This window comes from Stenella coeruleoalba (assembly GCF_951394435.1).
Source record: "Stenella coeruleoalba genome assembly, chromosome: 7".
NCBI lineage: Eukaryota > Metazoa > Chordata > Mammalia > Artiodactyla > Delphinidae > Stenella > Stenella coeruleoalba.
The window spans coordinates 44,182,937-44,206,585 of record NC_137153.1 but is presented as its reverse complement, the minus strand read 5'-3'; the positions used below and the strand labels follow the sequence as shown (position 1 = coordinate 44,206,585).

At 35.8% G+C, this 23,649-nt stretch overlaps 1 protein-coding gene across 24 annotated transcripts in view; it reads right to left on the bottom strand.

The window, feature by feature from the left end:
* Positions 1 to 23,649, bottom strand: part of LOC307189655 (uncharacterized protein) — a 2,229,222-nt gene that overhangs the window by 1,724,651 nt on the left and 480,922 nt on the right. For 7 of the 24 annotated variants that reach the window (XR_013829269.1, XR_013829270.1, XR_013829271.1 and 4 more), the window contains 2 exons: positions 12,824 to 12,964; positions 1,325 to 1,387 (listed from right to left, as the gene is read on the bottom strand). The exons of 10 other annotated variants lie outside the window; for them this stretch is intronic. The gene's annotated coding sequence lies outside the window, so the exon portion shown is untranslated. The remainder of the gene's footprint in view (positions 1 to 1,324; positions 1,388 to 12,823; positions 12,965 to 23,649) is intronic. 7 more of the 24 variants (XR_013829274.1, XR_013829275.1, XR_013829276.1 and 4 more) reach the window with 1 other exon arrangement.

Genomic DNA, 23,649 nt, shown 5'->3' with positions numbered 1-23,649 from the left:
AGTGCAACCTGCTTTGTCCATGTTTTAAACAAGTAAACAGACATCTCTAGCTCACTGACGGGTGACAAAGTGCATGGAGAGAATACGAAGTTGTCAGAGTCACCTATGATTTGCGACTCTGAAATCTAAATATGAAGAGTCCACTGTATTTAAGTGTGAAAGTAAGAAGCCTTGGTTTGATTTATTTACCCTGACCTACGTACACTAGACGTAGAGAACATGTTTGGTATTTTACTTATAAATAATCTTATTTTATAAACTATATTTCCTTAAATGTCATTTCCCTCTGAAAAATAATTTTAACTTATCCAACTGTTCATTCCTCATTTCATTGTAACTCTATAAAATTAAAACACTAAAAGGTGTACTTCCACTTTTGACCAAGGAAAGTAAGTAACCAAAGAAAGTAACAGTTGCCCTCACATAAAAATCCTTAATAAAGTGGACAAAACAATCAAAAAATCTGAAATGAAAAGCAGAGAAAAAGAATGAATAAATGAACAGAGTTATGCTATGGAAAAGCTTCAAGCACTCTAATATGTGTACAATTATAGCCCCTGGAGGCAAGAAGAAAAAGGGAGAATATTTTTTAAAAAACTTAAAGAAATAATGGTCAAATTTTTCCAAATTTGATGAAACCCACAGATGTAAACCCCAGATGTAAAAAGCTCAAAAGAAAGAAAGAAAGAAAGAAAGAGAAAGAAAGAGGAAAGAAAAAGAAACATAAAGAAAACTACAGCAAGGCACATTATAATCAAAATTTTAAAAACCTCTAATAAAAAAAAAATCTTAAAAGTAGTCAGAGGGAAAAGCCACATTATACATAGAGAAACAAAGATTTAAAAAAGGAGCTGATTTACAGTAAGTAAAACAGTATGGTACCAACATAAAGGCAGACATATACACCAATGGAACAGAATTAAGAGCCTAGAAATAAGCCCATGCATGCAGTCAGCTAATCTTTGACAAATGTGCCAAGACTACACAATGGGGAAAGGATAGTCTTTTCAACAAATGTTCTTGAGAAAACTAGATATACACGTACAAAAAGAATTAAATTGGACCCTGACTTTATACTACACACAAAAATCAACACAAAATGGATTAAAGACTTAAACATAAGACCTGAAATTGTGAAACCTTTAGTTGAAAATAGAGGGGAAAACTTCATGACATTGGTCTAGGCAGTGATTTCTTGGATATGACATCAAAAGACGAATACGTTCTAGAAATTGCTGTACAACTTTGTGCCTATAGTTAACGATACTGTATTGTTTACTTAAAATTTTGTCAAGAGGGTAGATCTCATAGTAAGTGTCCTTACCACAATAAAAAATGACTTTCCCAGACATATGGGAGTTGTAAGAATTATTCATGAACTGCAGACCTGTACCAAAAGAGCAGGAATCAATGAAATAAAAAATAGAAATACAATAGAAAAAAAAATCAGTGAAACTAAATTCTGATAATTTTAAGAGGATCAATAAAATTGGAAGAAAACAAAGCAAACTCTAGCCAAACTGATCAGAAATTTAAAAAGAGAGATTATCAATATCAATTATGGGAGAGTAACATTACAGCAGTATTTACAGATATTAAAAGATTAATAAATCTTTTAAATAATGAATAAAAATTATGTCAATATACTCCACAATTTAGACAAAATAGAAAAACTTCTCAGAAGACACAAAGTTCGCTCATGAAGAAATAGATAACCTGAATACCCCTATATCTTAAGGAAATTGAATTTATAATTAAAAATCCTCCCTACAAAAGCAACCCCAGCTCAGAAGACTTCATTGTTGAATTCTAGATAGCATTTAAGGAAGACATACTGCCAACTCTACACAAACTCTTCCAGAAAATTGGAGAGGATGGAGTACTCCCCAAGTCGCTGTATGAGGATGGAATTTCCCTGATACCAAAACCAGACAAAGACATAACAAGATAACAAGTTAAAGACAATGCTCCTAGATGCAAAAATAAATCCTTAACAAACTTTTAGTAATTTGAATAAAAAAACATATAAAAAGGATAATACATCGTGACCTAGTGGGATTTGTCCAAGGTATGAAAGGCTGGTTTGTCACCTAAAAATAATACAATTCAATCAGCATTTTAACAAGAGTAAAAAAAAAATATGTACATGATTATCTCAATATATGAAGAAAAAGCATTTGAGAAAGATCTAACATGCAATGCAGGCAAAAATCTCAACAAATTTGGAATAGAAATAAATATTCTCAGCCTAATAAAAGACATCTATTAAAACCACAGTTAATATTTTATTTAGTGGTGAAAAACTGAAGGTTATTATTCCAAGATCAAGAGATGAACACATTAATGGGGAAAATGTGGAAGAAATTAGGACAGGTTCTCAAACCTTCAGTCTAACCTCTATCGGACTGCAAGGCAAAAATCCTAATGACTTCTGTGTCACAGACAGTTACAAGGCTCTCTACAGAGTGTTTGGTTGTGAGAGCCTTTGAATTGGGTCATAATGTTTTTAAGCATAAGCTTAAGCATTTTTGTAGTAAAATGTGCAATACAGTTTAATGTTTTCTTTAAGAAATCCAGCCTTCCCCAGGGAAAACAATAGTGGAATAGCCTAAGACTAGTAGTAAAGGGCAAAAGGGTTCTTCAAACTTTCTTGAACATAGAACACCCACATAAGAAGAAACCTTGGTTTTAAAATTAGCCATAATTTGGGAACACCATACCATAACGAGATATTCCTCCTGGAGTCTTTTGGAAGACTATTGGTATACTCTGGCTACCTTAATGAGGTAGGGCACAGAGTGGTTACTGGGAGCCCAAGAGAGCTGTGTGGAGACATTCGCTTGACCAGAAGTGAGTTATTCAATCCAGGGGCAATATGGAGCTGGTGGCAACCCAGTGAGGAGGAAATGGGGGTAATAATATTACGGTCTCACTCCTCTCTTCCTGCAGTTTCCAACTGACAGCTCTCCTTGGGGAAATCTAATTAGGAAGCCAGAGGACAAGATGCAGGTCTTAGAAATCAGCATCTTCATGTTACAGAGAAAGGTGGAAAGTGGGTCTGGAGGATCAAACAAAAGCAATCCAGTATAAGCCACCCCTTTTGTTCTATCAGCATTCTTTCTATTCCTTTGGTCAGGTAAAATATGTGACTGGACAGAGTCCCGAGAACCATAATATCAATACAGTCACGTTCCCACCTAAAATCTCAAATATTAACCACCACCAGTGCTATGCAAATAAGGTGGGGTAGAGGAAATGATGAAAAACAAACAACATGAAATGTAACTGCTTCTGCCTCTTCTTTTATATCTTGTTCCAAGGCCAAAATTGATCATCAGAGCTACCTTCTCCACCATCCTTTCCATGTTTCCCTTAGCCTCTGCCATAGCCTTGGCTGAATGGGCTCCCATACTTGGTAACGTGATCCAAAATTTTATTCCTCTAGTATCTCAGTCCATCGGTCAAGGCAGTTGCACAAGAAAGCACTAAGACATAGTCCTCCTTGCCCTTGAAATTTAGTGACAACCCACTGTCCCCAAGTTTAATCATTCCAGCCAATAGAGTAAGGCCTTGTTCTGCTCGTTGGCAGGAGGACATTAAAACGGCCAGGAGGCAGGGCTAGCTTCCAACTTAGTAGAACCATAACTGTATTTCCCATATACCTTGATGGACACATTCCACTGTTGTGCACCAGGACCTCTGAAAACACTGAGAGCAAGAGAATAAAAAACAATAGTAAAACAAAAGTTGGGGCCACTCTAACCTATACTTTTTAGTTCCAGAACATCTGCACTCTGGCTATGGGGAAATGGTAGCATATATCCATTAGTTTCAATTATATATTACTTTCCATAAAACAGCATGCATAACTTAGTTCCTAAACCAGCCATTTCAAGTACATCAAACCAACTGCTTCTAAGTAATGAAGCATGTTGGAAAAGTAGTGATTTATATTGATATGAATCATTGTCGTATTTCCCTTTGTTGCAAAATGTGGCCCCTGGAAGCAATGTTGTGTGGGAAAGGTGGCAATAAATACGTTATTCTATTCATAGGAAAATCCTCATGAAGCCAAATTTGAAGAAAGAGCTATACGAACAGCTACTATGGGAATCTGAGCCATGTGTTCAGTGATTTGCTTATGCTTTCTGGACATGCTAAAACACAACCTCCTATGGGCCACTTACATTTTATTTTTTTATTTTTTATTTTTTTAACATCTTTATTGGGGTATAATTGCTTTACAATGGTGTGTTAGTTTCTGCTTTATAACAAAGTGAATCAGTTATACATATACATATGTTCCCATATCTCTTCCCTCTTGCATCTCCCTCCCTCCCACCCTCCCTATCCCACCCCTCCAGGCTGTCACACACTTACATTTTAAATTGAAATGTTATTGTCCATGCCCAATGTTATGGTTTATTTGATCAAATAATACCCAGCTTTTGATGGGCATCTGGGGTCACACAGTCACTTGGCACCTAATTAATAGTCAAGAATTAAGTCTCCGCTAAGCAAGTCAGGAGCCACTCTGCAAATGGAGGATAGTTTATTTATTTTTTATGGTTTTTATCTTTATTTTTTTAACATCTTTATTGGAGTACAATTGCTTTACAACGGTGTGTTAGTTTCTGCTTTATAACAAAGTGAATCAGCTATACATATACCTACATCCCCATATCTTTTCCCTCTTGCGTCTCACTCCCACCCTCCCTACCCCACCCCTCTAGGTGGTCACAAAGCTCTGAGCTGGTCTCCCTGTGCTATGCGGCTGCTTCCCACTAGCTATCAATTTCACATTTGGTAGTATATGTAAGTCAACAAATGGAGGATAGTTGCTGCAAAGTAAATCATGTCCTTACTACAAACTCTAGGGAGATCTGAGGCTTGGTAAAGGCTCTAAAGAGCATGCCTGTCTAAGTCAGACACTTCCAATAACAATGGGTCTACTGAATCATGAAACCCAAGAAATTGAACAGCTTGCATCTGACCAGACCTGCTGCAAAAGACCTTTCTTGGTCCAGTCCCCACTCAAAACTATGAATGATCGAAGCAACACACCCAAACCCTGCTTATATATCTTCAAAAATCCAAAGAAGCACACCAAGGATTATTCTTATTTCTTTTACCATGCAGTACCAGATGCAAAAACCTGTTCCTCCTTTTAGCAAGGATGTCCTGACATAGCACTAGACCCTAGAAAATTCAAGGATCTTATCTTTCATGTAAGTTTATCTCCCGTCCTCTGGCAAATATGTGTCTTAATAAGAATGCTTGCTTCACCAGGTCCATTTAGTATAATATCTTTAATGTAACAAATGAACTGAATGTCCTATAGGATATCAATATGATTAAGAACCCTCTTTAATGTATCTTAACTAAAAGCAGGAGACATGACCTATTTCAAAGTTAAGACAATAAAGATACACTGCCGTCCCTGAAGAATGGTCTTTTACTATTAGGTTGAACAACAACAATAATTTATTCTAATTTACAATTGGAGCTGCATCAAGATGCTCTGATAAATATATCATATTTGGAACTGTCTAATTATATCTGTGAAAATACAAAATTCTTCCCAACTCACCTGGGTTTTGCACTGGCCAAACAGCTGAGTTAAATGGAGATGTGGTAGTAGAAATCACCATCCTCCTTGTATCTTTCAAGACTATAGAAACAGAACTAGAACTAACTTCCATAATTCCTCCAGGGATATATTACTGGTTGTGAAAGTTTTGTAGATTCATCAATGGTTGGTGATAGTTCTGGATGGAGGTAGTTCCAGAGGCTTCGTCTTGCCCTTTTCTACCATCTTTGCCCCTTCATTGATCAGGAGACCACTAGAACAGGGAAATGCCTGTTGCTATACTTCCCACTATACAACATGGAACTGGAGAAATAACCAAAGGATATGTCTGAAATTCCAATGGCCATTTCCCTTTCATCACACAGAATTACCCTCATGATGGGCTGCAGGTGCCTCAGAGGATAGCTGCAGGAAAGTTACATAGAATATAACTGTGGCAGCGTTTCAGTGTTCTTTTTCAAAGCGACCCATGTTAAGGGATTCCAGCTCTGTACACCAACTTAGGTCTAGAAACTAGAACAGTTAGGTTTCTCCTCATATATGTCAAGCACAGTATGCCGTAAGCTGCCCCTCTATTTTCCCCTAAGGAATCCATGATCAATTAAACATGTTTACCCTTCTTGTGGGTCAAATCTTCTACCCTTAGGATGTACTGAACATGTCATATCATTGATAGTTAAGTACTGACACTGGCCTCTACCACCCTGGGATCCATTATGCCCCAAAGTTCATCATCTCAAGATTTTCAAGGATGTTGATGTACCCTCACCAACATTTCCTTATGCTGAGTGAAGGGAGTTTTCTTTGGGTCCTTCCAGGTTGAGGCATAATTAGGGAATAGCAGAGCGAGTAGATAATAGATTCAATAATCCCATTTCCTGGAACATTCAGATTCCTTCCTCTGTGTTCTACCAGGGAAGTTCCAACATTTAAACCACACTGACTATAGGCTACTTCTAAGTCCAGGTTTCAGTATTTTTCAAACTAGCAGATGTTACCACCACTACCAAGTACTGTGGACAACACATGAGATCCCATCATCTAAAATTGTAGAAGAAGCAATGGGGTGAAAAATCTCAGCATGGGTACTCAATGCTGTGATCAGGCAGCTCCCAATGGCATGAGACAGCGCCTGTCATTGCACTTTTAATGTTGTATAGCTGCTTATACTATGATCATGCACACATGCCTTGGCATCATTTTATTGATACCTGCATAAGATGAAATAACTTTTAAATCTTTGGCAGTAACTATTTGGGGCTTCTCGTCTTTGTCTAAACAAAAAAATATCAAATCCTTTAGTAATAGATTCTATGCTGTGTGAAGCTATCAGTTATCTACTCTTATCACAGATTTCACAGAATCTAGACTTTTTAGTAAAATCCATGCTTTTCTGCTTTGTGTCAATTTTTATGGGAGTGTCTGCATGACTCTACTAATGACTTTTATGAATTCACTCCAATGTGCATTTCTTTGTTTTACATTTTTTTTCCTTCTAAGATGTGGGTGGGAGGGGTTATGCCTTTGAAAGTCTCATTTTCTCTCAGTTGACTTCCGTAGAACATTTTCACTTAATAAGGAAGGGAAAAGGAAAGCAAGAATGCAACTATGTTTTAAAAAGATGTGGTTCTATAGGCAAAAAAGCCATGGCTGACTGTGGTGTACTCTACAATCTCTTACCAGGACTGAAATATAACTTAAATTCTTTGTCTAGTTTGGCTTGTGGATTTGTTATAGTAGGTTTTTTATTCAGACAGTGAAACAATTTTTTAAGTCCTCATATTGAAGATTCAGAGAATAATGGATACTTGTAATTAGGAAGCTCCAGGACAGAAATCACTGAACTCTACTGTTAGAATTATTACATAACTACTTACAGTCCCATTTGATATTCTAGGCTCTTTAACAAGGGATCTCACCCCTGTTCACTTCTCTCTTTTCCCATCCCACAACTAACAAAAATTATTTTAAGACATGTCAGGGGACTTCCCTGGCGGTGCAGTGGTTAAGAGTCTGCCTTTCAATCCATGGGACACGGGTTTGAGCCCTGGTCCGGGAAGATCCCACATGTCTCGGAGCAACTAAGCCCATTGGTCACAACTACTGAGCCTTCACTCTAGAGCCCGCAAGCCACAACTACCGAGCCCACGAGCCACAACTACTGAAGCCCCCGCGCCTAGAGCCCATGTTCCACAACAAGAGAAGCCACTGCACTGAGAAGCCCATGCACCACAACGAAGAGTAGCCCCCACTCGCTGCAACTACAGAAAGCCTGTGCGCAGCAACAAAGACCCAACGGCCAAAAAAATAAATAAAATTAACAAAAAAGACATGTCAGAACATCAAACTAATTAAATCACATCTGAAGCACGAAAATAAGCTTAACTTCTAAGAGTGAATACAGGACAAGTAATTTAAAAATAGCACATTTTTCCATATATGTATTTAACTCATTGCTTGTCTATAAATCTAAGGCTGAGAAAATTTGGGAATTCCCAAATCCAATCAAAGTCACCAAAGCTTCTGAGCAGAAGCAGGACTTAAATATAATTCTAGCCAAGAAAGAAAAATCTAATTCAGTGTGTAAAAACTGCATTAATATAGACTGCTAACAAAGGGAAGACTGAATGTATGAAGTTTAGAACTAAGTGGGGAGGGTCAGAAGAAGAATGTACCAATATACACTTAGCACTATCTAAATAACAGTAGAACTGGAAACAAGAATATTCTGACCTTTAAATATCTGAGGTCTCCTCTGAGACAGAATAATGTCCATCAAGTACTTTTATGAGCCATGAAAAGAGCCCCTTGAGAATTGCTCTGATTTTCTGTTCTCTAAGTAATCTTCTGATCACTGAGCCCTTACTCCAGGAATGCCCTGCAAATCTCCCAGAGTTGCCACCTCATTGGTTTTTTGTTAGGATTACATGGGATAGTACAGAAATGCCCTTTTCATAGCTCCTGGCACTCACTGCTATAATTAGGAATACCTTAATCCAGAGTTTGTTGGTTAACCGGGCAGCAAGACAACTGAATTCTACCCCAAATAAGGTAAAAAGATGGCACAATTGAGACCTCAACTGGACTTACAATTCTACCCTATGAAGTGAAATAAAAAGTGTTGGAAGATCTTTCCTCCTTTTTGTCTAAAATTAGATCTGCAGGTGGAGGCTACAGAATAAGCTGATATGTACAAACAATCTCTGTCTTTAATTCTTAGCCCTCAGAGAGCAATGCTACTTTGAGAACCAAGATTACATGAACAACCAAGATTCCCATTGTTCAGAGGCTAGGCAACCCTCCCCCTCCCCCCTTTCTCCTTATTTAAGTAATGCCGATTCACTCATGGAAGCAAGTGTAGATCCTTTAGATTCAGGGGAATTATGTCCCTTTACTGGTTCTAGTAAATAAATCAATATTAGTCAAAGCCAACCATGATAACAGTAGTCCCCTTTTCCATGTATTTTTGATAGTATGCATAACCATGGAAGTCTCTTGATAGTATGCATAACCATTAGAACTTAAGTTCCAGGTAAAATGACATAAAAGGGAGTTCTAATGGGGAAATTTGTGGAGAGATTATCTCTGTAGATAAATAGCTATAACTTTCAGAAAGAAAAGGCATTTTCCCTACATCTTTTTTTTGAGGTTAAGATGTTGGAATGGAGAAGTGATGCCTGGAGCTGTGACAACTATCTTGCAACAGTGAGGCAATAAAGCACAAGAATGAAAAGTCAACACTTTGATCATTGTAGAGCAGAAGCATGTAAATCCTGCATTCTTGATATCATTGAACCTTTAAAATAAATCTGATTACACCTACCTCTAGACTTCTTTTACTATATCAAATACCCTTACAACTAAGACATTTAGTGGGTTTACAGTTTTTTGCAGCCATATCAATCCCAATATATGCAACTTCAAGCAGAGAGCAGGAGGAAATGTAGATAGTCAAATATTATTCGGACATTGCATTTGATAAAGGTATATGAAATCCTTTGACAGGTCTTTCGTTCTCTGTGTACATTTGTTTTATTTCCTTTCAAATAATATAAATTACATTCTTAGCCAAAGAAGAGTAGCATCCCAAGGACTTGCGACTCCTAGAATTAAAGAGGTTTTACATTTGAACTTACTGTAAACAGTTACACTCTCTGCAGACATAGTTTTATTAACACAAAGCTCTAACTCTGGCTACCATAAATGGAGATTTTAATCTTTGGGTCCTTAATCTAGGTCCCTGTTCTGCCATATAACGTCAGTGTAGGAGAGAATGGTAATTTTAGTCTAGAGATCTTAAATCCATGTGGTTAAATTTTTGGACTGTCATTTTGTTTGTTTCAAACTCCACTGGTCCTACTTTTCAAATCCAATGCCTGCAACTAAAAAATAATTTACTAACATAATAATATTGGTTAGAAACGTAGATTAGACGTATTTTTAAAGTAAATGTTTCTCTTTTTGGTTAGCCAAATAATGTATCAGTTCTTTCATATAGTTAAAAAAAAATCAAGTAACTCAAATAAAGTCAAAGTGTCTGTTGGTATTCTTGCCAGATGTGACCTGGCAAGATTTGTGATTCTTCCAGATCTTTCCTACTTACGTATTTACAAAAACTTTACCTAGAGATATAGTAATGTTATATATACATATATATGTATGTACGTATATATATGTATACATCTATGGTTTTTGCATGTTTTCTCTTTACATAAAAGATTTGTACTATATGCATCACTGTTTTTTTCTACCCTATGTCTCTTCTTTAATTACTGTGTAGAATTTCATACTATGAATGTACTATATATAGTTTAATATCTATTGTTGGATATATAGGCAAGTTCTGCTATTTTGCTTTATAAGCAATACTGCAATGAACATCCTTGTATATGCATCAAGTATGAGTGAATATCAGGAGAGAGATGGAAAAGTGGAATACTTGAGGACATATAGTTTAAATTTTAATAGAGCTTGACTGCCCAAATAAATAGTCTAAATTGTATTCCCATAGGGAAAGTTTATGAGAGTACCTACCTCTCAATCACTTGATATTATCAGATCTTTCAATTTCTGATAATAATCTGATATATGAAAGTAGGTGTATCAGTTATTTTAATTGTTTTCCAAATGTAAGTGAGGTTAAGCATCTCTTTCTATGTTTAATGGCCATTTGCATTTCCTCTTCAGAGAATAACCTGTTGTAAATCTACTTTTCTATTGAGATTTTAGGATCTCTTTATGAACTCAGAATATTAAATTTTGTCCTTAATCAATGAACAATTGTTTTTACCCAAAATATTTTATCTAAATAGTCTTTTCATTTTTATGGTGACTTTTGTCATAAACAATACAATTTGGTATAGTAAATTTATCAATGTCTTTCTTTATCACCTTTGCTTTTGGTTTTATTTATGCATGCTGTCCATAGCATGCATGCATGTATGCTCCATAGCATGTATGTATGTATAAAATAATCACATTATATGGACACTTGAAGCCTAATGTATTATGCCCTTGCTGAAATATATAAATGTTTTTATAGATGTTATACATATATCGTATACATTAAATACATTTATTATATTAATAGGGACACAGTGGTGTTTCTGGAATAATTGCTAAACATTTGGAGAATAAATGCAATTAGGTTCACACCTCTTACCACTCATAAAAAAGTAAATTTCAGCAAGATTTAAAACCTGAACGTAATATATATAATGAGAGAATAAGACTGCAGCTGTATCAATAGGCATCACTGACGGCCAGCACAGGGTTGACCAGGCTTAGATTTAGAGCAGTATTTCACCTGAAATTCTAGAAGATCCACATTGGAATCTCTAACACAATCACATGTGACTATGATTATATGCACATCTGATAATCCCATTATATGGATATTCGAAGCCTAATGTATTCTGCCCTTGCTGAAAAAACATGATTACAAGCAAAATATTTTATGCCCATATTTTTGTGAACATAAGCTAGCTTTCACAGAGGAGAGGTCCCATATTCCACTGAGAAAAATGAATTTTGTAATAAAATCATTTTGTTAAAAGAAATTTCTAGAGTCAAGAAATAAAGTAGTAATTGAAATTTTTTTTAATGAAAGGAAAGAGTTGGCTTCATGCCATATTAGATCACTGTAAGTTTTGTACAATGCAATTTATTTAATTATTGGCACTGGCTTCACAGAATATGGTCAACAGAAAGTAGATAGGTCACTGGAGCATGGAAACTAGAATAGGTTAAAAATGTTATGACACGTTTTTGTTTAATGACTTCATATCCTGTAAAAGGCATTAATTTTGAAGAGAGTGATTATGGTTTGCCTTTTATGTACCATTATGTCTAATTTGTTTTATGCTCTAGCAGTGAAAATTATTTTCCTTCCTCTAATTTATATGGCAAAATACTTTATTTTGAACTAAGTGGGTAGAAATAATAACTGTTCTTTAAATCACTGCAATTTCATTCGCCTTCAAAAAAATGACTCTTGGAAAAAAGTTACCATTCTCATTCTAGGAAGACTTAAAAGGGTCAATGTACCTGGGAGAAGCTGAAGCAATAATAATATTTAAAAACGAATGGCTTGATACGACCTTGGCCTTAGTTAATTATTTCTCATGAGGAAGAGGCAGGAAACCTGGATGACTAGGAAAACTTAACCAGTTATGTCTAATAAAATTAGGTCTGAAAAATTCTTGTTCATATATTAAAATAATTGTGTGTGTGTTTATTCATTTTTGTGAATTAAGCAAGTTCAGACATTATTATGAGAGAGCTGAAGGGATTTGGGGTGTCACAAGTTTGAAGAGTTTTTATTTATGCTGTAAGTTTCCTTTCATACCTAATGAGTGTGTAAAACTTTGGTAAAACATACGATTAGTGCCTTTATTATCAGTATCAATTATAAATTTTCAGAGACCAGTTTTCACATCTTCACCAGTCTGGGGAACTTATTCTCTTCTTTTGGGAATGAAACAAAGAACCTAAGCCTAGATAAGAGTATCCACACCCTGAAAACCAGGAGCAGTGATACATCACTCTGACATGGTGCTAGAGTCCACGCAGGAGGCATGTAACATGACTCAACATGGTGATAACTACTTAATAAGTGGAAGTTTCTGGGAGAGGGAAGATGAACCTTGTGGATGAAAAATGTAAAGTATAAAATCTGAAACTGAATCCATCCCTAGCCTGCAGTGGAGAACTGACTCCTTAGGGGCAAGATACCTGCTGTTGACATTATTTTGTCTCTCAGATAAGCCAGTTCCTTATCCTTGATTCAGATTCTTTTGTGTGTACTCTGTGATGGTGGCTTTCCAATGTGATTCCCAGATGAGTGATGGACCAAAGCAAAACTTCCACCATTTCCTGGGAAGCAAGAAGAAGAAAAAAAAAATAGGAATTTTCAAAAAGTTACACTTTGGTTATACAAAAGTCCTCTTATTCTAATATTTTTCGTTTATAAAATTTTGGTGATATAGATAATGGTAGTATGTAAGCCCCTAGTTCTTATTTGAGAAAGATAAATGCAGGTAAGGGTTTTTTTCCCTGTAAAACATAAATATCTAGGAAATACTAGTCTAAGTAAAGATTAGATCAGTGATTTTGGGAAGCTGAAGCAGGATTGGTAGATGTTGCTGCTAAAAAAAAAAAAACAAAGTTGTTATTTTTTGCTTTTTGTAGTCAAGAAACAGTAGATCTGTCTGTCATACCAATTCAGGTGAGAAAAGTCCTTCAGGCAGAAAGTAAATGATAATAAATGAAATTCTGGATCTATATAAAAGAATTAGAAGCACTAGAAGTATTAATTACATGGACAAATATAGTTTTTTGTTTCTGGGCAAAAAAGTGACCTCAGTAAATTTTAAATAATTCAAATTAAAAGATACTCTCAACAGATGAATAGACAAGCCGTTAACTAGGATAAAATATCAGCAAATCTCATATATCATAAAGGACTTGCATCTGTAATATACAAAGAATTCTCAAAATTCTAAAACAAGGAAACAACCAATAACAAATGGGTACAAGTTTTGATTAGATACATCACTAAAGAATAAATATGGATGGCAAATAAGCACATGAAATGATGTTCAGCATCAGTCATCAGAGAAATGAAAATGCAAATTAGAACAGCAGCATATCGCTACACATCTATTAGAAGGCATAAATTTAAAAGTCTGACCATTTTAAGTGCTGGCAATGAGTAGAAAAATAGTACAACCCCTTGGAACATAGTTTGGCAGTTTCTTAAAAGGTTACACATACATGAGTCATATGACCCAGATTCAATTCTTAGTTATCTGTCCAAGAGAAATGAAAGGACATGTCCATACAAAGACTTATACGTGAATGTTCACTGCAGCTGTATTTGTAGTAACAGCCAAAATCTGGCTTGACAGCCCAAATGTGCTTTGACAGATGAATAAATAAATTTTTAATTGCACTTCTCAATTTCTAAAGGCCACTCAGTTCCTCAGCTCAAGCCCCTTTATCACATCACTCTGATCCAAGCTCCTATTATCACGTCTCCTTTGACTCTGATGATTCTGTCATCTTATATAGAACCCTGTGTCCATCCATATAATCCAGAATATGTTTCCCATCAAAAATCCTTAATTTAATTACATCTGAAAAATTCCTTTGGACAGATAATATATTCATAGGTGTTGGGGATTAGAATATGAACCTTTGGAGGCCATTATTCTGTCTACAGTAGACTCCAACTAAGGTAGCCCCCTCACTTTTCAGATGAAAAAAGAAAGGACAGAGGGTCTTTGTGAGCAAATTAATGACAGAGCCTGGAATGGAACCAGGTTGTATAACTCTCAGGTTTCCACAACCCAGACTAATTCTAGAAAGATATGTCTTTTAATATTAGAGGTACCTTTTATGTAAGATAATACCTAATCAACACTAATGTCTGTTAGACTTTTCCCTTAACTGAGTTTTACATATTTCTAAAGAAATTCACATTTCCCCTACTAAAATATAGCAATGATAAAACCCAGCAATTTTGTACTCTGTACTGGTTCTGCACCATTTAGATATTTTTAAATAGAAATACTTAGATTGAATATACAATATTCCATTATAATAAATAAATATTCTTTTCTTCTTTGGTTTCCCTGAGAAAATCCTTTATACGGATCATCTATTACAGGAAGCACTGATGCTCAGTGAGTTAGGTCAACGTACTTTCTCCTGATCTAATTCTAACTTCAGTCCTATGAGTCACTCATCAATGAGTAAACAGTTTGAGAAATGCTAAGAAACTTAACAGTGGTCCCTCTACTAGTAAGGTGACATAGGTGTTTAAACTCAGGATTTCTGATTATAAAACACCCATTATAGTGTGAGATACTCGGCTATACAGTGAGCATGAGATCCTTTCCTTTCTTCCTCCCTCTGCTGTTCTATAAAATCACCCCGATTTAAGGAAATATGCTAAAAGCAACATGTATAATAATACCTCATGATTCATAAGGCCTCTTTACGCATTAGATAAATAAGGGATGATGTACCTACAGATGCAATTATAAGTAGACAAACATAAATGAGTGTGACTAAAAAGCTGTGAGGTAGTTATTACATCTATTTACATTCACAGAACTGATCAAAATCTTGTGTTTAATGCTTGCCCATCTTAGAAAAACCCAGAGAGGAGGTGCTCAGGAATTAGTCAGTTCATTTTCCCTGAATCCCTGAGGCATGTAAACACGCCGACTTGGATCACTTGCTAAAAAAGGATGACGTAAGTGAGAAGCATAGGTTTCCTGCCACAGGGTTACAGAAACCTCATGAATGTTACAAAATACTTAGATGGATGACACAGCTAGATAACTCCCTCCTGGTACCCAGGAAGCACAGTGATCAAGGTTGGCTCACACACGTCGTCACCCTGTCTATGCCCTCTTCTCTCCACTACCCATGGGTGGCCCCAGTGTCACCTCTGCCTCCCACTCTGCTCTCCCTTCCCCAGGTGCTACAAGCTGGGGCTGCTGTCCAGACACATCCCCCGACCTTGTCAGATCGCATGGCCTATTTTACGCTAAGAAGAGCAGTCTAGAAACACTTTCTCTACATTGCACAGGAGAGCACCTATTTTTCTTCTCCGTTAAATCCTCTGAGCCTCTGCATTCCAGTCGTTATCATTTCCAAAAGCGGGCCTGATTTTTTCCCTCAGTATGAAACTGTATACTTCCCATCGTCATCCCCTGTCTTCAGCCCCGTATTGTCTGCTGATCAAAGGACTTCTTCTCTAGCGTATGAATTGTTTTCAAGGATGGAAGAGAAGTTCATAAAACCACTCCACCTCTCTCAGCCCATTCTAGCGACAGCCATAAGAAATCACACCTTTTATGAACCACTTCTCTTTTTTCAAATAAGGTTTACAGGAGATCTAGCAAGAAAATCAGCATGTATGAATGTTTTATGCATTTGAAACATAGAAATACCAGCGCAGACCCATGTTGCATTGGAATGAATGCAATGAAGCAGGAGGGAGGGTTGTCTTACCTTAAATACTAGCCGGGCATTGTTCAAATGTCGTTAGGGAAGAAATAAAAAGAATGACTTTTATGGTGCCTTTGGGAGACCTTGACATGAGAAATAGGGTAAGAATTCCAAGCCGTACTGCAAAGTCTAAAACTTCACGTGCTGCCTTGACATCTTTGATCCTTGCAGGGCTCCGAAGGCCTAACCATGAGTTTGCCTGCTGTGGCCTGATGTACTCCCCACCCAGTTCCCCTAACATCTGGACAGCTGCCCTCTGCCTGGTCATCAATTTAATGGGTTTAGCTTCCCTGATCGCCCACAAAAGTATTCAGATAAGCCAATCACATACAAACCAGGGAGCACCTCTCCTCCTTGGTCCTACAAAGCCAGCCTCCTACAGCTCTCCTGGTCACTCCGCTCTGGAGAGTAGCACTCATGTGTGTGTCCCTGAATAGTGTGGGGTGTCCTCCCCTCCGGGAATGTGGCTGTATGTGACTCAGCAACTGCTATGACTCTCACCGTCCAGTGTTAGTGTCATGGGTTTGGCCCCTCCTACCATTTAGGTCCCGTAGCCCGCCCTCACCAGTGGGTGTATAGGAGGCAATCAGAACACAAGCCCACACCTGGAACGTCAGAACTATACATTTTTAAGAGCCCATCTTTTCAAAATAACTTTTTAATTGAAAAATTAATCTGTTGTTGTCACTGGGAGAGTGTCTAGGTAAAATGCGTACATGAACATGAAGGAATAACATACCAGCATTAGCGTAACCACAGCATTTTGCAAGAACACATCAAGCAGATTTGTCTATTAGGGTGTTAGGGGAATGTTAGTGGGTAGAGAGATAAAAGGGAATTAACGAAATAACTAAATAAACCAGAGAGTGGCCTTGCACAGACCCTATGCAACAATGTGTCACGAATTGAGGACAGGATAAACAAACCCTCCCTATTCGAGAACTCCTTGCCCCCAAAAAGGCATGTTCATGCATACGGTGTGGGTGCATATTTAAAATGGCTGTTTGTGTTCTATCTTGGGAACCTATTTATTTTTGTTAATCTTGGGATCAGTAACTTTACTGACCTATTTTATGTTTTCTAATAGTGTTCAATGTCATTTGCTAGGCTAGGGATTTCCAGGAATGCATCCTGATCATCTGCAAGTAATGATAATAATCTTGTTGCCTCCTTTCTCCTGTGTGTATGGGTTCCTCATATTTCTTTCTCTTCTCTAATTGAAATGGCTAGTACATCTGGAGCAATGTTAAATAATCAATGATTGTGCCTCCCTTTCTTCCTGACTTTTATGAGAATGTTTCTAGTGCTTAAGGATTAAGAAGGATGATGAATATTGTTTTATAAATATTCAGCATTATACTTAATGGTGAAGCAAGAGAACTACTCCTACAGTCATGTCAAAGGAATGTTTTATTAAGATATGTTTTGTATTTTGTCAACGAGCCATGGGAGTTATATTTTATCATACATTGTCTTCACATCTCTGGAATTAACTGTGTGGCTTTTCTGCTTTGGTCTCTTCTTAAAGTGACAGATTCTTTTATTTACATTATGGTTTAGAAGATGCACAGTATATTTTATAATATGAAATGCAAGCAATCTAATTCTGCAGCTGTTCTCAGATGAATGTGCTGGAGGAGGCGGGTGTTACCACGTGAACATGCAAGTTTAGTTAGAAAGAGATGACCAATAAGCTTCGGGTGTCCTTTGATGTGTGATATTCCGGATTCTTTCATTTTGCCTCACAGAGAGTGATCCCTTTGGGAAACCTGGCTCAGGCCTCAGCCACTTCTCGCCCACAGTACCTATCACTGTGATGGCACATTTGCTTGGGATACAGTTCTATTTCTGTGCAATCAGCAGCATGCATTCCTCTTCCCCCAGGAGGAGCTATTTCGATGCCTCTATTTTATCCTCATTGTGAACTGCATGATACATTCATGTTTGTTTACATTGTAAATTTTCTGCAATGCTTCCATGATTTATTCTGAATTTGATGTTTTGGAGCAATTACTTCGATATAAAACCTGTAAGCTCTGTGAAGGCGGAGACGACATCTGTTGTTATCTCCAGGGCCTTCCTAGCATCCTGCTTGGTACACAGAAGAGGCTCAATAAATATTTGATTATTTTTGTTTAAATTTGTCTTGAAGCATGGGTTTTTATTACAGAGGTTATACAGTTTTATCTTTAGAAAATACTAATTTTATAGGTAACTCTGTCTTCTAAATGCCATAAGGAATGCTGTAAGCATAATACTATCCTCCATTTATTTTTCCCAGCTTTATTAAGATATAATTGACATTTAACACTGTGTAAAATTAAGATGTACAACATGTTGATTTGATACACTTATATATTGTGAAATGATTACCACCCTCACATTAGCTATCACCCCCTCCACCTCACATACTAGAAAATTTCTTTCTCGCTGTGAGAACATTTAAGATCCACTCTTTTAGCAACTTTCAAGTATATGATAGAGTATTGTTAACTATAATTACCATTAGATCCCTCAAGTTTATTTATTTTATAACGAAGTTTGTAAGGTCTTTACAATTGCTTCCATGGCTTAAGATTTTATTACTCTTTAAAGTAAACAAAGAATTTTCATATTTTACTTCAATTGATTTTCACCCGTATCCTTAAAGGTGAGCATCCTTAGTACCCGATTTTAAATATGAAACAAATGAACACAACAGAGATCAGGTTATTTACACAAAAGCACTAACTTTGTAATCCCTTAAAAAAACATGCCCTGCCTGCAATTTTAAGTCCCAGACCTCTGAATCGTTCACTAAATACATACTTTTACAAAATACCCTGCTCCTTTTGTATCCATCTCTAAATGTTATATTTATAAGAAAATAACATTTAAAATAAAGTTTAAAGTCAATCGGAAAGCCGAAAGGACAGACAAGATCACAAAACGACAGTGTTTGGCCTGAGGACAACTACGTGGCGAAGAGCAGAAGTGTGTTATTGGTAGAAAAGAACTATATTTTAAGATGCTTTCAAATTGAAAAAAAACAAAACAAAACAGTATTGCACAACTCCAGTGAAGAAAATCATCAGAAAAGAATCAGATAATGCATTTATCAAAAGCCTTCAGGGTAGAGAATACATTTTCTTCTTCGCTTTCCTTATTACCTAGAGTGATCAGTATTTGAAATTTAAAACATGTTCAAAAGTGTTCTACTAATGAAAGAATAAATAATCATAATAATTACTAGCAGGTTTATATAAAGTATTTTGAAAGGCAAAGTAAATTTTCAAAATGTATGTGTCAAGTTCAGGTATTTTTTATAGTAAAAAAAAAAATTATTGATCACTTGCAGTTAACTTAAATACTGTTCCCCAAAATCATCACTTAAAAGTCAAGGTTTACTTGCTTATTTTTGTGTGAAGGAAGGATAAATGCACAGTGCTTGCCAAGTAAAGTTTGATGCTTGACTCCTGAGTTTCTGTGACGTCCTTCTGGAATCCCTGCTCTTGGGGTTATCTGAGAAGTTAGATGATCTCCCAATGACTACATCTTTTGATGTGACCTTTCTCTTCTGCCATGTACACCGGAGAGAGTAAGATGTCAGTAGAAACCCAGACTCTGGAGCTTGACAAACCTCACTCCGGGTGTGGAAATTAAATACAGGTTGGGTACAGCAAACAAAAGAGAGATTATTGTCATTTTATTTAGGATTGTATGACCCCAGAGTTTGAAGGAAATGTATACTCAGTTTATTCCAATCACTCATAGAATGCATAAAGGTATACTATAACATCCCACTGAGTGGTCTGGCTTGTGATTATTGTTATTTATTTATTCATTTCACTTCATTTGATGATTTAAATTGCGGAAGTAATTCTTGCTTATTTTGGCAAGTCAAATAATTCAAAGTATAAAGTTAATAATCTGCATAAGTCCACACCTTCTTATAAAATCAACCCCTTGGAGTAACTATTATTAATAGTCATTACCATTTCACATACTTTTTTTATGCTTATACAAACACCTACAGGCATACACAAAATTATTTTCAAGCATGAGTCATCCTGACCTTGAATGATTCTGACTTTCAGAAACTTCCTAAAATTTTATGATCCTTTAGAAACTGAGATCTATTTTAATTAGTGCAATAATTATTTTTTAAATAAACTTTATTTTTAAAGAATTGTGCCCTTTGCCTTTATTTATGCATAATCAGGCTCAATATAAAAGAAATGTAGTTTAACTTACATAAAATACTAATTAAAACAATTTTTTAAAGCAGAGGTTTTTAAAATATATTAAGTAATACATAATTCAAGTATTTACCTTAGAACTGTATAGTTTTATACTTCTATACAATTAAAGTTAGGATCAAGACAAGGATATCTCTCTCACTGCTCCAATGCAACATTGTTTTTATATCAAAACAAAAGGTAAAACAACACTGGAACAGAAAAAAAAATTGACAACTTTATTTACTAAGTTATGATTCCCATTAAAATCCAAATGAGACTACAGCTACATATTTGGAATCATAAAAGCTTAGCAATTATTTTAAAAACGCAAACATCATTTTTCTGTACACTAGTGACAATTGATTAAAACCTCTTATTAAAATAGATTGAAGTAAATAGTATTGTTGAGAACAAAAAAAATCAGTATTTAGAGATACATTAAACCAAATGTATGCAGACCTACATGAAGAAAATTTTACTAAAAGATATGAAATAATTCTGAATAAATGAAGTTTATTCAGGAATAAAGTTTCTATGAGTTTCTATGTTCTCAGGTAGAAAAATTAAATTCTTGTAAATGTTAATTATCCAGTAATTAACTTATAATTTAATTATCCAGTAATTTATTTATAAAAATCAAAATCCAAACATTTTCTTTTGGAATTGTCCACTGATTCTACAGTTTATATTGAAGCCCAAAGGGTCAAGAATAACTAAACCACTCTTAAAAAAGAACACAGTGGGATGAAGTGGTGATGTTAACCCCACCAGATCTCAAGCCTTCATATAATGACTGAGATGCCATGCTCTTCACACAGGTTTAGGTAAATGGACCAATCCAACAAGACAGAGAATCACATATGAGAAAGGTGGTGTTATAAAAATTAGCAAAGAAGGAATGAATAGCACAAAAAACCATTGTGCTGGAACAACCATATATGCATAAGGAAAAAATAAGATAAAATTGGATACTTGTTGCTTTTGAGACCTAAATTTAGAGATATAAACCTTTGAAATTTTTAGAATGTTTATTCTAGCAGAGATTTCTTAAACAAGCCACAAAAAACACAACCACAAAAGAAACTGTTGATAAATTTGACTATATCAATAACTTCTCTGCATCAAAAGTTTATCTAGAGACACACAGAGGATTGTTTACCTAGACCTAGGAAACATAGTCACGTGAACAAAGAAACCTGTATAAGACTACGCATTGTAGCACTGCTTGCAATGGTGAAAGACTGAAAATAAGAACTCAGTAACCATTCACAGAAGATTGGATATATAAATTGCAGTATGTTTATATAATGTGACACCACAAAGCAAATAAATGAATTTTAGTTAAATGTTCAATATGGTTAAGTGTCAAAAAGAAAATATTGAAAGAAAAATCGAGTTGTAGGAGGATATGTGCAATATGGTACCATTTACAAAATACCATGGAAAATAAAGACATTTATGTTTCTTCACAGACAACATATAACTTCACAGGATAACTTCAGAGTGTTAAAATACTCTTGGGCACATTAAATACTAAATTTAGGGCACAGGTTTCTTTGGAGGTGGAAAAAAAGGAGAGTGGGATCTGGAAATGTTAAAATTTCATGGAGCTGTGGTTGTTTAATGGGTGTTATGTTTATCTGTCTGTTTGAAATTGTTCCTTAAAAAAAATCCAATACAGCAAAATTGTCCTCCATCCTTAAAAGAGATAATACCTATTGCTTAAGTTGCAGCAGCAAATATTCAGTTTGTATTTAAGGATCCTATTGTGCAATATCACTGTATACTTAATCATATTCAGCATCACTAGATTCCCAGAATATGAGAGAAACTCTAAAACCAAGACTCCACTGTGAGCTTGATAGATTTAGGTCTCTTATCCTATACTCAGCCCTGGGTATCTCTCTCAATCTCCTCCCAGACAGAGTTAGCAAACAGCTTGAATTATAGACACTGGGCTCATTTCTGTGTGCTTCAATTTACCAATGGTACGCTCAAATCTAATTCTTCATGTGCTCAAGCTCAGAAACCTAAGCAAAGGGTATCTGAATGCCTTCTGCCACAATTATCTATCTTGGATACAATATTATTAAAACCAATAGTATTGTGCAATGGTTCTCCACCATTTGTGTTTCTGACACTAATGAATACTGGGATGTTCAGTGGCAAAAGCAATGGAATTAAATGGATTCATATTTAGCTTTTTTTTTTTTTTTTTACTTTATGGCCCTTTAGCATCATTCAAATAGATTTCTTGACAAATACTGTATGATATCACTTATATGTGGATCCTAAAAAATACAAACAATTGACTATAACAAAAAAGAAGCAGACTCACAGATACAGAGAACAAACTAGTGGTTACCCGTTGGGGGTGTGTGTGTGTGCGCTCTATCGGGGTGGGGGAGTGGGAGGCGCAAACTACTGGGTGTAAGACAGGCTCAAGGATGTCTTGTACAACATGGGGAATAGAGCCAATATTTTGGAACAACTGTAAATGGAAAGTAACCTTTAAAACCTGTATAAGAAATTAAATTTTTTTTAATTTAATTAAAAAAATTTTTAATAAATAGATCTCTTGAGTACCCTACCTGTACTAACTTACACACTCAAAAGCTCTTAGATGTTTTTATGAAACCTACAATTTTTCTGAATTGATGGCCTGACATTGCATCATTACATTTGCCCATTCTGCTTTGACGGGCTTTGTCATATGTGCATGTGTGCACACATGTGTATGTATATATATACATATCTATGCATATGTGTGGATATGTATGTTACACTGAAGCAATAATAGTTATTAGAATATAAGGTGTCTATTATAACAGCATGTCATAGTAGAGATAAAAGTTATGAGAAACGTTAATCTAACCCAAGGACACCTATCTAATTGGACAGATTACCACAATTAACGTCAAAATCTATTTTAACTGAGCACTCAGCACATAATTATTAATTCATTGGGGCTTTAAATCACACTATTTTGCACAAGACACATTCCTCTTTAATTTATCAGGACTTTAAATATTTTAAGACATTTCTCCACCCTAAACCTAGCTCCAATGCCATTCCGACTTCCACCAAAACAGAACAAGATGTCAAAGACACTTTTGAATTTTCTAGTGTTAGTGTTTCAGTTCTAAGGGTCTCTGTTCATCCAACTCCAACCAGAGTCTTTCCCTTCTAAAACATTTTTTGATTTCTGAATTAACTTCCTAATATCAAACTTGCTTCTAGTGGTGAAGAGTGCATATTCTGGAGTCAGAATACCTGTATTTGAGTGAAATTTCTGCATTTTCCTGTCCATGAAGTCAT